General features: G+C 39.1%; 2 long non-coding RNA genes across 2 annotated transcripts; both read left to right on the top strand.

Annotated features, from left to right (window-relative positions):
- The first annotated feature begins 468 nt into the window (after window positions 1–468).
- LOC122078372 lies at window positions 469–1,100 on the top strand. Its single transcript, XR_006140056.1, has 3 exons — window positions 469–613; window positions 740–880; window positions 989–1,100. It is a non-coding gene; the product is annotated as an uncharacterized LOC122078372 (long non-coding RNA).
- Window positions 1,101–7,596: 6,496 nt separating this feature from the next.
- On the top strand, window positions 7,597–8,212 carry LOC122078470. The gene is made up of 3 exons (XR_006140077.1): window positions 7,597–7,718; window positions 7,813–7,910; window positions 7,979–8,212. It is a non-coding gene; the product is annotated as an uncharacterized LOC122078470 (long non-coding RNA).
- The last annotated feature ends 7,110 nt before the right edge of the window (window positions 8,213–15,322 follow it).

Here is a 15,322-nt window from a genome sequence, read left to right as displayed (position 1 = left end):
TTGTGTGGGGTAAATATTAGGACCCAGTCCAAATTGTGCCTATCTCTATTACTTATTTGGAAATGGGTAATTTACAACGCCACCCCCTGGAGAATGCCAATATTAGAGGGACACCCCCTCTCTTTCACCAAATTGGACTTGGACCCCCTACCGTCAGTCAACGTTACATAATATACCAAGAATGCTGACATCAGCAGTTAATATTTTTTCTAAATTCCATTTTGCCCTTCAAAATAATGGAGTACCAAAATTGCCCTTAATGGTTCTATTCCCAAGTCAGCCTCAATGAGTTGAGAAGAAGAACGGGTAGGCTTGCAGATCGGCGGCTGCGAACACTCTTTCGACGACGGCGACTACGGCAGTGAACCCCCTCCAGCGACTACGGCGGCGAACCCCCTCCAGCGACTACAGCGGTTGAGGTGGAAGCATAAGCAGGAGTGGGACGATGGGAAACGAAGCAATCTTCATGGAAGAAGCAAATAAATGGTTAGAAGAGCTTGGGCGGAGACGCTTCAGCCAAGATATCCAATACACATCGCTTAAAGGTCTCTAGATCGTGCAAGCCCAGAAGGATTCTTTACTCCTCAATCACATCCTTCACAAAGAATTTGCAGTAAATCTCATATCATCTCACCCTTCTTCTCTCTCTGAGCTCTGTAATTTATTGTGGGTGACCTTATTTCTTCTTAATTTGATTCATTTTTTGGTGGGTTTGGGGTGGGGGTTTCACAATCTGCAGGATAGAACAGGGAATTGCCATGTGGGAGCGATAGCTTGCATAATCGATGCAGTTGGGGCGGCAGCTATAGCTACTTACACAGGCGACCTCAAAGTCTCTGTTGATTTCAACATTTCTTACTTCTCAACTGTTAAAATCGAGGTTTGAATTCAATTGAACTGTGGTGCCCAATTGATTTTTTTTCTGAGTATGATGGGGCTAGACTTTAGATTGAAACCCATAACCCAATTGATTTCGTACTAAATGCAGGAAGAGGTGGAGATTGAAGCTAAGGTAGTAGCACACAGAGGGAAGCTTTCATTGACGACAGTGGAGTTTCGGAGGAAGAAGGATGGAGTGGTGGTTGCTTTGGGTAAGCAATGGATGTCTCAAGTAAATGCCTAATTTATCAGTTTTTACTCATAAGGGCAAAAACGTCATTTCAAAGCATCATATAACGTTGATTGACGGTAGGGGGTCCGAGTCCAATTTGGTGAAAGAGAGGGGGTGTCCCTCTAATATTGGCATTCTCCAAGGGATGGCGTTGTAAATTACCCTTTGAAAATTGTTAAGGGGTCTCCTCGGGGATTTAGATCGTGTCCACTAGGGGTGAATGGACCCTTACTTTCTCTCTCCTGTTTTGTGTTTTGTCGTCTCTTGTTCAGCCACGAAAATCTGAATCCTCCGCCCGCTCGGTCATCTATAGGATGCTGCCCAAACCGCGTGAAGGCTATTTACCTACCAGTCTGGCAATCTCCAATTTTCTATTCATTTACCAAAAAAAAAAAAAAAAAAAAAATCCCATTCAGTGAGGTCTATTGATTTGAATTGTCTTCTTGAAACCAAAAAGATCAAATGACCCTCTCTGATTGCAATGGTTGACATCAACTGCCCAATTGGACAGTTTTGAACTCTCTCTCTCTCTCTCTCTCTCTTAACGTGCTTGACACCAGTAGTCCAATACGTACGCGTTAGGGTTATGCAAATGGGTTGAGGTCAAAGTCTAGGTAATGGTCAAAGTCAAATTGTAAGAATTTGAGGCTTGTAAGTCAGTCTAATAACTTAAAAAAGTTTCAAGTAGTGAGAGCCAATAAGCTAAAACCAATACGAAGAGTACTTAACTCTTTGTATCTCTCTGATAGTTTTCCTGGGAGTCTTGTCCAAGCTAGAACAGTTTTTGGTAATCAATTTCCTAATTTCATATCTTAATTTGGTTTTAAATGGAAAACATTCGATCTTAATGCTCTCTCTCCCTTTCTACTTGCAGGGAAACCAAGTAAGGGGGCTTCAACATCTTAGTTTCTTCCTTTTTGGGTAAAGTTGTTCCAATTAATGGATTGAATTATGTAATTTATATAATGTAAATGAGGTAGGAAAGCTAAATTAATAAGGGTATGAATCTCTCCATGGTTTCTTGAAGCTTACAATTCAGAATGCATGTGTAATTCACAATTATACGAGTGGTCCTGATGCCACATGGTGAATGAAATCTCATTCACCGTGCATGGCCTCTGCGAAACTTGGTCCACAGACAAATATATTCATGAATCCACAATTATTCAAAGATGGTTCAATGTTTGAATGAGTTGTTGGACAAGTAAAGGACTAGAATTTGTAGATATAATCTACCCCAATAATATTTAATTTTTTTCAGGGAAAAAGAACCTTGTGGCCAGCGCCCAAACACAAGAGCTGCAAAATGATCACCCCACTAGAAACCCCGCCACTGTTGATGCTCTCAAACACTCTCAAATAAACTGTAGCGCTGACGCAGGGCCACAATGCCATTTAGGAAACCTTTCCCTTGTTTTATGAAGTAAAATATTTTAAAAAGTAACCTTTAATAGCAAATATATTCCATGCTTCAACCTTTATAGGCACAAAAAACCTGCTTCTATAGGCCCCTGCACAAGCGAACCTAATAACTACCCCAAAGCAATAGTGACGCCACATTTATTGGTGAATTTCCAGCACTAAAAAAATCCGCCTTTGAAACCTATAGTGGTGATTTATATGCTTTTAGAGGTCGAAAATTTCCACTGATAAAGGTATAATTTTTTTGCAGCAGAACGGAGGAGGCTCTAGAAATAGCAGGGAGGTGGAAAATCCAGAAAGAGAAGGCTATCTTCAGTCGGAAGGAGACATACACATGACAACAGAAGGGGAGCATATACATTGTGGAGAAAAAAGGAGTTTTCATTAAAAAAAGAAAAAAAAAAAAAAAAAGGTTTTAGCTCAAGCTCTTCTCGTTCTATGAGTTTTATATATATTTTTTTTAATCCAATAAAATCTACAAATATCGAGATTACAATTTTGCATTGGAAGGGCAGTTGCAGGTGCTCTCCCTCTATAACCTCTGGATGAATTCCCTTTCGAATGAGGAGTGAAATCAATAATTTTAGGGTCAGTTGGAATAGTCATAAATTTCTCTTCTAACAGTATAGATAACAAAATTGTTATCTCCAAGTACTACATTGTTTTTTTTTTTTTGGTATAGACAAGTACTACATTGTTCAGTATTAGTCCAGTTATAAATTCATGTTAGAAAAAAAAAAAAAAAAAACTAACATTATATATTAGTTGTAATATTTTCTTATGTATAGGTATTTGGAAATTCATCAGAAATTTAAACTCGAAATATTGGCTCTCTCCATATCTTAACTGATTTTCCTCACATTGTTCCACATTTTCTCCTTCAAGAACAAATCATAAATAAAATGTCACTAATGAGTAAATTTAAAATTTAATACCACCTTGCTCAGTAGAATAATCAGCAGCGATCATAACATTGAAAAATAAAGTTTAAAGAGATTTTCTAATGCACTAAGTTTTGAAAGAGAAAGTATCTGAGTTTATGTATTAGAATTGTGGGATTAATAAGAGACGGAGTATCAACGCATAAGAAGCTAATCTAGTGGCTCAAGACTTAAAATGGTTGGAAATTGGTTTTTTTTTTTTTCGTTAAAGATTATTTCATTAAAAACAAAAGATGGAGAAACACAAGCAACCAAACACCAAACAAGCACAAAACCACACACCTTCCCTATCCACCCACCTTCGGCATTGCCATCAGTAGGAAGAAAGGGAAGGCACTAATAAAATCTAAAATTCGGTCTGCCCTCAGCATCTTTGGAAATAAGATCCCCAATGTGAGGCGGGAACATCGGGCAAAACAACCTTTTTTTCTCTCAGATTCGTTTATAGAAACAATGAAACAAGTCCGACTTGTTTCGTCAAAGTTGTTTCTAAAATTGTAAATAGGCATAAATTTTTATTTATGTTTCTAGAAACGGGGGAAACAGAACAACTTTATCAAATATTTTTTAGGTTGTTTCTCCATTTCTAAGAACAAGAAAACGCAAAAACGAAACATTGTCAAACGGTGCCGAAGAGAAGCAGTAACATTTCAAATCACACTTGTATTGCGTTGGAGTGGGTTCGATTAGGGGTGTCAATTCTGAGCCCGCATCGGTAGGCCCGATCGAGCCCGACATGTTTACGGTCCGACCTGGACTGACTCGATTAATAAACATATCGGGTTTGATGGATGTTCACGGTGCAAGTAGCTTGCCCGTCGGACATCCAACCGAACCAACATGTTTATATGCCCAGCTTGAACTGATTCGTTGTAGCCTGACCCAGCTCGACCCCCTTTAATACGGATCAAAATCCTCTGTTTTTCTCATCCCTGTTTTTCCTTGTTTTGCTACCTGCAGAACACGACACGTGGACAACAGAGGATCCAACGGTCAAGGTTGGGTGAGGATTAATACATCCGGTGCGTTGGTCTTAAAGTTGTCCACGTGTCGTGTTCTGCAGGTAGCAAAACAAGGAAAAACAGGGATGAGAAAAACAGAGGATTATTTTCCGTTTAATACTACATAAAATTCCTATTTTGCTACTACTAGTAAGAAACAAATTAAGCTTTTTTACCCTTTGCTTTTTACACATTTGGCTGGAGTATGATGTATAAGAAACTTCCTATAGATGATGTAATATCTGGAAAGGCATTCCATTGGTGTCTAAGTGTAATTTATGTGGTTTGGCAGCTGAAACTTTTAACCATATTTTCATTGAGTGCAGGTACTCTATAATATATGGGAGCGGTTCCTTGATTGTTTTGGAGTTGCATGGCCTCTTTTAGCTGATGTGACTCAACTTGCTCAATGGTGGAATAGAAAGCGAAGGATTATGGCTGTGAAAGACCCTTGGACAACGGGGTTTGTGCTTATTGCAGATAATATATGGAAAGAAAGGAACCTCAGGCACTATGAAGGGCTATCTAAAACCCCAACTCAGATCTTTGAGATGACTAGAAGAGACTTGCGAGAGGCCTTTTCCAATCTCTCAGGTGTGATAAGATTGCCAACTGATCTTCTCTATTGTCATCGTTTGGGGTTGTAGTGCTCTCTTAGCAAGCCACCTTCAATTCTTAAAGTTTTCTGGTGCAAGCCTTCGTAGGGATGGACTAAGTTAAATGTAGATGGATGCTCTTTGGTTAACCCAGGTAGGGCAGGAGCAGGTGGTATCCTAAGAGACTGTAGGGGATTTCCTATGGCCTCCTTCAAAGTTTTCATAGGGATTCACTCAAACTACACTGCTGAGTTTCAGGCCCTCACTGAAGGAATTCTTGTTGCCATGGACATGAATGTTAGATCCTTATGGATTGAATTAGACTCAATAGCTGTGTTGTCTGCTGTCCAAGGTAGTCTAATTCCATGGTATGCAGCATAGGATTGGTCTTCTCTCCAACCTTTCCTAAACTCCATTCCCTAGAAAGTTACGCACTGTTTTCAGAGAGGCGAACGGTATTGCTGATTTCCTTACGAAAGATGCATCCAAATCAAGTGTCTCAGCTTTCAATAGTCCGCTTTCGAGCCTCATTTGGAATGAGCTTGCTCATGATGCTGAGAGTCATCCTCGCTTTCGTTTTTGAAATTGAGCTCTTGATCTCCTGCTGATGGCAATGCTGTAGGCGGGATTCCATGAGTCTTTTATTCTGGGAGCGCTCTCCATTTATTCAGTCTTTGTCCCCTACTGATGGCCATGCCGAAGGTGGGGGTAAAATTCTGTTTCTTTTGAGTTGTAATTTTCCCTTTTTTCTTTAATAAAATTTCTGATCTTTAGTTAAAAAAAAAAAAAAAAGAAACAAATTAAGCTTTCTTACCCTTTGCTTTGTAATAGGATTTGATTTAATTAAGCTTTATTTTGTAAGTTGTAAATGTCATAATCTCTTCTTTTTCTTTGTAAGAACAACTATAATCTCATATCATTTCTCTTTTTTATTAAAGATTTGTCTCACATATTTCTGGGCATTCAATCAAATTAAGAAAAGAATTTTAGGGTAGGAACGTTTAAAGCCTGTTCAGAGACCGTTTAGACTTAAATAGGTCCGTAGCCCAGTTAAGACCCGTTTAAGGAAGCCCGATTAAAGCTCAACATCGTCCAGCCTAATTATAGTCGTACTATGCCCCCCAAAGCTAGGCCCATGTACTTAAACGGGCGTTCACGGTGTAAGGCTTCCAAATGGTCAAACCCGATTAAGCCCAACCGAGATCGACCCAACCTGACTGATTGACACCCCTAGGTTGGATCGATCCGATTTAATCGCTATTTAAATCGGTTTTGGTGATACCATCTTCTCCCTCCAGATCTGGACCATCCACCTCAGCGTTTGCTACTTGTCACATTCTACAGTCGGATGATTATTTTGTTCCCTTCTCTTGGTTCTACATTTGTTTTGGGCCTTGGCCTTTGGTTAGCCTAGTGGCTTGACATTGTATTTTTTTTTTTCTTTAATATATTTTTAATCACCAAAAATTAAAATACGGAAAAGAAAAGGTGGAGGAATAGCCACCTAGTAAGACTGTTCGGCCACATGATTAGTATACAAGGAATGTAAAGACAGGAAAAGATATATATATATATATATATATATATATATATAAGGAGAATGCTAAAAAACACAAGAGAAACATATTTTGGTTAAAATTAATTTTAATTTTGAGGTGCGGCTTTGGGTGTGCCAGGTCCAGCAGGTTCGGGTGTGGTGTTTCGCAATTCTGATGGAGTTTTCCTGTTGGGTCTTTCCATTTATCTTGGCCGAACCTTTTCTATTGTCGCGGAAGAAATGGCGGTTCGTTGGGCATTATCTGCTGCTGCTATGAAGGGATTCCAACAGGTGAGGTGGAAGGTGATAATCTTCTCCTCATTCAAATCTTATCCAACGAGGTGAACACGGTACCTTGGCGTATCAAACCTATCATTGAGGACTGTTTTCGCCTTCTGGATCAGTTTTCTAAGATCACTTTTCATCATACTGGGGGAATTGTGTAGCTGATAAGCTTGTGGGCCATGCAGTGGAACACTTTTGTTCCTTTTGTTGGGATTCTTCCCCTTCTCCCTTTTTGTTGCCCCTTTTGGCTTTTGACTACTGTGGAAGTTCTCTTCCTCGCTCTGCAAATGCTGTAAATTCTTCTTCTGCTTAGTGAAAGTTCTCTTATAAAAAATAAATAAAAAAATAAAAAAATAAAAAATTATATATATATATTTATTATTATAAAAAAAAAATTCATTTTTTCATATTTATTGCAATGTGTCTTATTGGAATGAAAATGGTCAAATGACTACATCTGACTGTAATGCTCGACATCGATTGCCCAATTTGACGGGGAAGCAGTCTGTGGTTAAAGTCTCTCTCTGAATGCGCTTGGCACCAGTAATCCAATGCGTACACGTTATGGTTATATTAATGACTTGACTTTATAGTCAAATTGTAAGAATTTGGGGCTTCAGTATTTATCAAAGATAGAAGGAAGGAGAAGGAACTATGTTGGAAAGAAGCCTTATAAGTAAGTGTAATAACTTAAAAGATTTTCAAGTTGTGAGAGCCAATAAGCTCAGACCAATATGAAGAAAGAGAGTACTTATCTCTTTCTCATCACTCTGTTAATTTTGCTTGGAATCTGCAGTTCTTTTGTCCAAGCAAGAACAGTTTGTGGTACCTAATCAACTTTCTAATTTCATATCTTAATTTGGTTTCGATTGTTTACAGGAAACATTCGATCTTATTGCTCTCTCCCCTCCCTCTACAGAGAAACCATATAAAGGGGGCGTCATCATGAGGGTCTCACCTTCACCTCCACCTCCGCAAGGACAAGCCAGCCAACCAACTGCACTTTAATGGACCTTGGTAAAGTAAATTCGGACCTCTCTCGCTTTTTTTTTTTGTCCCCTTTCCGCACCTAACCTGTTTAACAGATCAGGGAGACTCGAATTGGAAACAGCTATTAACACACAGAGCCTTTGGATCAACAGGGCTACAACTTGGGTGTATGGATGATCTCTTCTTAATTCAATGTGTTATGCATTCTGAATGTTGGTAGTTTATTAACTATGTTTTCTTGTAACGGTTGGGCCTGCGCTAAAAATGGAGCAAAACACAAGTATTTCTATTAATGAAATTGAAAAATAGCTGATGATTTACCCACCATCCAATTGCTCCTACAAATTAAGGCACTTAAGGGATTACAACTGTTATTGAGACTCTACTGCAACAGTTTTTTAATTGTTCGTTATATGTGGGTCCTGAAAGGTTGACCACGGTGAATTCGGATTAGGTTCATGTATGAGAACAATCTCGTACGTTATTGATCTGTAAATTTAGAATCTATTAAATAAAGAGAAAATGGATTTTAAATCCGGGATCAGGAGCATACAAGATTGTTCCCATGAACCTGATCCTGTCTCAGTGACAGTAGCCTGCAAACTCGCACAAGAGGGAAAAAAAAGACAGGGTAGGCTCTTCGATCGTGCAACGGAGAAGGGCAAAAGGCACGGGGATGGATGGGCCTGCCTTCACCTTGTGCGCTGGCCTACAGCAACAGCGCGGTGGCCTGTAAGTTGCGAACTATTCTACAACTCTGAATTTTTATTTATTTATTTTGAAAAGTCCACCGGCTTCAATTCCTAGAGGGACCCGCACTTGTGAGACCACAGGCTTCCAGCGGATTGGCTGTGGTTGCGGCAGGCTTGCTTTGAGGGCTGATTGCAACGGTAGCTAGCCTGCAACCATCATGTTCATACAAGAAGAGGGGGAAAAAGGGATAGTGTGTAGGCAGTGAGCATGGGGCTTTAGTTGCAGGTCAAGCAAGGATTAAAGTATCGGTATCGATCACCGTATCGGTTGGCCAAAATTAAGATACGTATCGGAGGATATCGTATCGTGTCGGAGATACACTAAGATACGTTAAAGATACACATAAATGGATAGGAAACATTTTTTAAAACACTTTTGCGTAAAGAATTTGTTAAAAAAAAGCTATTGATAACATGTATTATGCATAAACACTAAATTGAGGGTATCACACGAAGAATTCAAGGTTTGTAGTTGTCTCATAAATGTAAAATCCTTGTTCTCAACCTTGATTTCCACTTTAGTTAGAGAGAACTATGGCTGGCAGCAACTTTGAAACAAAAACCCCTCAAAAAATCGTGTTTTTTTGAAAAATTACCTATCTTAGCCATTATATGACCGTAGCGCACTGTATCGGTACATACCGATACTCACCGATACGTACCGATCGATACATATCGATACTCACCGATACGTACCAATAAATACATACCGATACTCACCGATACGAACTGATACATACTGAAACGTACATTTAACCTTGATTTTATATTTTCCATAGAGTCGTATCGGTGCATATCATATTGTATCGATGTGTATGGGTGGTGTATTGATGCATATTGGTATGTATCATGGGATATATATCGATACGAAAGGAATTTAAAAATTCTATGTATCGTATCGGTGTGTATCGTATCGATTGGTTAAATTTAAGATACGTATCGGAAGGTATCATATCGGTATCGGAGATACTTTAAACCATGAGGTCAAGGGAAATAAAAAAGGGACAGGCGTAGATAGTGTCGATGGGGCTTCAGTTGTAGGCTCTTGCAGCCTTTGGCAACGTGAGGGCTATTGCTCTTGCAAGCTGAAATAGCTTGTGACCCTTCTATTAAAAAAATAAGGGAGTATTAGTGATATTCCTAGGTTGATATTGAGTGGGGGTCTGAATCAGTAGTTTTAAAAATTCCCAAATTCTAGGTTGGCTGGGGCAACCAGTAATTATCAATCACACAAACAATGACATGTCCACCTCACACCACAATGTGGCTGGGTCTACCAGACAGTGTCCCACCACTCTGCACAATACGCACTTCAAATATATGTGAAAAAATAAATGCGAGACAATGACACCAGAAATACGTGATTAAACCAGAGTGCCTACATCCATGGAGGAATACCCATATAGGGATTCGTATTTCCCCAATACTCAACTTTTTTAACCGCTACAACGGTCCAGAAGCCTATCCCTGCTTCAATCTGAGATGCAACTCAGACAAAGGCAACAATCCCACACCCTAGACAAGCCCCAACTTGCTAGGTTCACAATTTTAAATCAACAAGATAAAATCCCAACCCAATACATCATTGATCTAGAGTTTCTCAATAATAAAGACTCTAGAATATAAAAATAGGGACTTCAGATAAGGATTACCTCAGCTTGTGTAGTCCCGTTGATGATTGCTTACTTGATGTATATAAAAGCACGCTCAAACCATCAACATAGTAGAAACAATACTCCATTTTTTCTTTCCTTCAAAGTAAGCTATATCTCACACTCTCAATCTGCCATGCTTCTCTTCATCTCTAGATAGCTCTCTCTCTTTCTCACTTCTCCTTTTTTTTTTTGGTTGTCTTGAGTAGTAGACTAACAAATCTGCAGCATAGGACTTTATAGAAAAACTGCAAAACTCACTATCATTCTTGTTCTCTTCTTATCGGGCTCTTTCTCTTGATTCCATAAAGTCGCACGCAAAAGGGAATGAGTTATACCATAATCCAATTTCTAAAACTGTTGCACTTCTATTCAATCTTGGACTCAAGCTTGGAAAACAATTGAATACAAAACAATAACCTGTTGTCCATCTACTTCATGCACATAAATCTCCAAACTTCCCAACTAGTTATCTATCTGTGGTTTTGAGAAACATAGGTATTCAGTTGTATATAGGGGTCCCCCTTTGAACTTTTCTTTTCTTTTGGATGGTAGTTGTTGTCCACATCCTAAACGAGTCATAGTGACCCTATAATTTTTCTTGGGTAGTAGTTGTTCACTCACAAGAGAAACCCATATCAGAATAGGATTTCTAATTTACCTTAAAAAAAAAAACACGTGGAGTTGGTCCCACCATTAGATGAATTAGACTCCTTAATAGAGTAAACTTCAGTTGATGCACAAGTATGAATGAAAAGTCCTTGCTGATCTCATCATCCTCTTCAACTAAGTTGTTGTCCAACTCATATTTGATTTCACTTTGAAATTGAACTAATTCAATTAAATTGAATTAGACCAAGAAATTGCTTTGAAATTGAACCAATCTAATTAAATTGAATTAGACCAAGGAATTGATTGGGTTCCCTTCAATATAGACTCCGTCACCACCTAGTTGCCAACAATGACAATAATTGATCTAATTTCCCAACAATCTCCTCCTTTGGAATTGTTCGCAACGCCCTTCAGTTGTCATTTTGATTCATTTCTCGCCCCCTTTGACAACAAGTACAAAGGGTGATTATGCTCCCCCAAAATAGAAGCTCCCTCTGCATAGACTGACTTATAGGAGTGCCCACTGCATCTTCCTATCCTATAGGGATGTGATGTCTCTATGCTCAACTCACCTATTCCCCTTGGACACGTACCATCCATTTTGCTCGTGGAGTGACAACTCCAAGTTTGGCTCTAAGGGCTACAAAATTTTCCTTGGGAAGTGCTTTTGTGAAGATATCTGCCACTTGTTCAGATGTAGAAACAAAATCCAACCTAACCTCACTAGCATTGACCTTCTCCTTTAAGAAGTGATATCGAATGTCTGTATGTTTCATCCTTGAATGTTGCACTAGATTCTTTGAAATACTAATGGCGCTCATATTATCACACTTGATAGACATTGGCTCATCACTGTGAATCCCAAAGTTTGTTATTTGTCTCTTCATCCAAATCACCTGTGTACAACTCGTTGCAGCCGCAATGTATTCGGCCTCTGCTGTAGATAAAGAAACTGATTCATGTTTCTTGCTGTGCCATGCCACTAGACTCTGCCGCAAAAAGAATGCACCGCACTAGTGCTCTTCATATCATCCACACTGCTAGCCCAATCTGCATCTGAGAATGCTGTGAGTGTGAAATTTCCAATCTTAGGGTACCATAAGCCATACTCCATCGTACCTCTAAGATATCTGAAATCCTTTTGACTGCCACTAGATGAGTCTCTTTCAGACTAGCTTGAAATCGAGCAACCAAACACACTGCTTGTAGGATGTTAGGTCTTGATGTTGTCAAGTATAGCAAGCTTCCAATCATTGACATGTAGAGAGTCTGATCGACATAAACTGACTCATCACTCAAACTCAACTTTCAACCTACTACCATGGAAGTGCTTACTAGTTTGCTATCCTCCATCATAAATTTCTTCAACATCTCCTTGATGTACTTTGCTTGAGATATGAAGATGCCATTATGTTGATGATTGACTTGCAAACCTAAAAAGTATGATAACTCCCCCCAGCATAGACATCTTGAATTTTGTCGTCATCTGCTCTGCAAACAGTCTACACACCTTGTCATTGTGCTCGCCAAAGTTGATATCATCTATATAGACCACCACTACCAGTTGAGTTTTGTTCTTTGTCATAACATACAGATTACTATCAACAATGCCCTTCCGAAGCCCCAACTGATATAAGTAGGTGTTTAGTCTAGAGTACTAAGCCCTTGGAGCTTGTTTCAAACCATAGAAAGCGTTCTTTAAGCTATAGATCATGTTTGGATCATCTCCAATTTGAAAACCATCCGGTTGCTCAATGTACACTTCTTCACGATTGCCATTTAAGATTGCAAACTTGGCATCCATCTGATAAACCTTGAAGCTTTTATAAATAGCCAATGCCAAGAACATCCGTATAGATTCCAACATTGCTACTGGTTCAAATGTCTTATTGAAGTCTATCCCCTCAACCTGAGTGTAGCCTTTACATACAAGTTTGGCTTTGCTTCTTACCATATGGCCATCTTCATTCAACTTATTTCTAAAAAACCACTTGGTTCCAATGATGTTTTTATCGGCTGGTCTAGGAACTAACTCCCAAGTGTTGTTCTTCTCTATCTGATACAACTCTTCATTCATTGCCTTCAGCCAATTCTCATCTTTAGCTGCTTTCCCAACAGACTTGGGTTCAATTTGAGAAAGTAATGAATATGTAGTAGATTTCATTTTTCTTGTTTGCATTCCCACTTTAGGATCTCCAATAACCTGATGTGGGGGATGCACTTTTTGCCAATTTTCAAAACTGGGTCCTCCATCTCTCTCTATCACTGTGTTAGTCTCATAAGCATCTATATCCTCATCATCAATATGATTTTGAACTTCCACAACTTCATCATCTGCAGTTGCCTCATCATAAAAGTCCTCAGTAGTCTGCTCTACTGGTTCTATCTGTTTAGAATGGGGTACATGTTCATCAATTCTTACTTCTGAACTCTCTACCATTTTTCCCAATCTCTTATTATAGCATCTGTAGGCCTTAATCTTTGAAGAATACCCAAGAAAATCCCCTCATCTGCTCTGTCATCAAACTTTCCAAGGCTATCTTCCTTCCTTTTGATGAAGTATCTGGAACCAAGTACCCTAAGGTATTTAACAGTGGCTCTCCTTCCATACCATAGCTCGTATGGTGTCTTGGATTCATTTAGTCTAAAGAAACACCTATTTTGGATGTGCACTGCAGAATATATTGTTTCTCTCCAAAACCTCCTAACAACATTGTTTTCAATCAACATTGTCCTTGCCATCTCTTGAACAGTCCTATTCCTTCTTTCCACAACCCCATTTTGTTGGGGGGTATGGGCTGCAGAATGCTGAATCCTAATCCCATGCTCATAATAGAAGTTAAAAAATAGATTCCAAGTACTTCTTCCCTTGATCAGATCTCAAGCACTTAATTGTCCTACCAATTTCATTACCTACCATCTTCTTAAAGATCTTGAAACAATCTAAGGCTTCAGTTTTGTCTTTAGGGAACATAACACAAGTCATCCTCGAGTACTCATCTATGAATAGGATAAAGTACCTCTCCCCACCAATTGCGTTTGTTCTCATGGGTCCACAAAGATCCGTATGAATTAAGTCCAATAGTTTACTTGAATAATGCTCCTTTGACTTGTGTGTGGCCCTAGTCTACTTTCCCTTTTGACATGGTGCACAAATATAATTTGTTGGAGACTTGATCTTTGGAAGATCTCTGACTGCCTTCTTTTTTCTCAATTTAACTAAGTTCTTGAAGTTGATATGCCCAATCTTTCTATGCCATAGCCAACATTCATCTTCCTGCCTCATCATGCATCTATCTTCATTTGCTTCTAACAAAGTGTATAAGTTACCTGTAGTTCTTGTCCCTTGTGCCACAATTTTTCCATTTTTGGTCTTCTTAATCACACAACCCTCCTTGGTGAACAAAACTTCATTTCCATTGTCACAAATTTGACTCATACTGAGCAAGTTGTGCATCAAACCGCTAACATATAGGACATTTTTTGACTTAATCTTTCCTCTGTCCAACTTAATTATGCCTTTGCCTTCTATATTTGCACCATCATTGTTCCCAAACTTGATAGATCCACCCTCAATTGAATCCAAACTCAAAAAATTTCCCTTATCACTTATCATGTGGGTGGAGCATCCACTATCAAGAATCCACAGTGATGGCTTGCTATGAGCTTTGAAGGTTGTTTGAATAATTAATGAGTTGCTCCCTGCTTTCTTTTTCTTCTCGACCCATACTGCCTTATTTGCCACTATAATAAATTCTCTCGCCTTATATCCAGTAACAATTTCTTTTTGTCTCTGACCTTGTTTCCATAAAGAATTATCATGTTGCCTTTTTTTTCCCTACCTCTAGTAGGGAAGTACGGTCTTGCAATTTTTGTCAATGTGTCCCATCTTGTGACACCTATAACACTCTACACTCTCTTCTGCCAATGGAGCAAACCTGTTCTTTCTAGTAAATATTGTAGGCTTGGTTTACCTTTTGTAATATGTAAGGGAAAATACCTTTTTTCTACTTCTCTCTTTCTGCTCTTTTCCTCCCTTGTCCCCTGGTCTGCCTTGCAGGGGTAAATGAATTGAATTGAATAGTCTCCAAACATGGTCTAGCGACTATGGGGTGATCGGGAAAGCATGATTTTTTTTGGAGTTGCCATCAAGGATTCAGGGCCTAGAACCTTATGGTGGAGCCCAATTTCGATTGAAGGATCGAGCTCAAGTAGGGGGTTAGATTCTTGTGAAAGGAAGGAACCCCCGAATTAGGATTCCTATTCTAGAGATAGGGGTCCGTGTCAGGTTACGAGTGTGGGAAGGTGTTAGGCACTCACCTCGCCCAGAATTTCTAGTCTTTCTACCAGAGGCTTGGATTTTGAATATTCTCCCCCAAGAATTTTAACAGCTTAAGTTAGCATGGAAGTCTTATTACATGAA

This window comes from Macadamia integrifolia, chromosome 5 (assembly GCF_013358625.1).
Source record: "Macadamia integrifolia cultivar HAES 741 chromosome 5, SCU_Mint_v3, whole genome shotgun sequence".
NCBI classification, from domain to species: domain Eukaryota; kingdom Viridiplantae; phylum Streptophyta; class Magnoliopsida; order Proteales; family Proteaceae; genus Macadamia; species Macadamia integrifolia.
The sequence above is the reverse complement of the archived record's forward strand: the minus strand, read 5'-3'. Positions and strand labels throughout refer to the sequence as shown.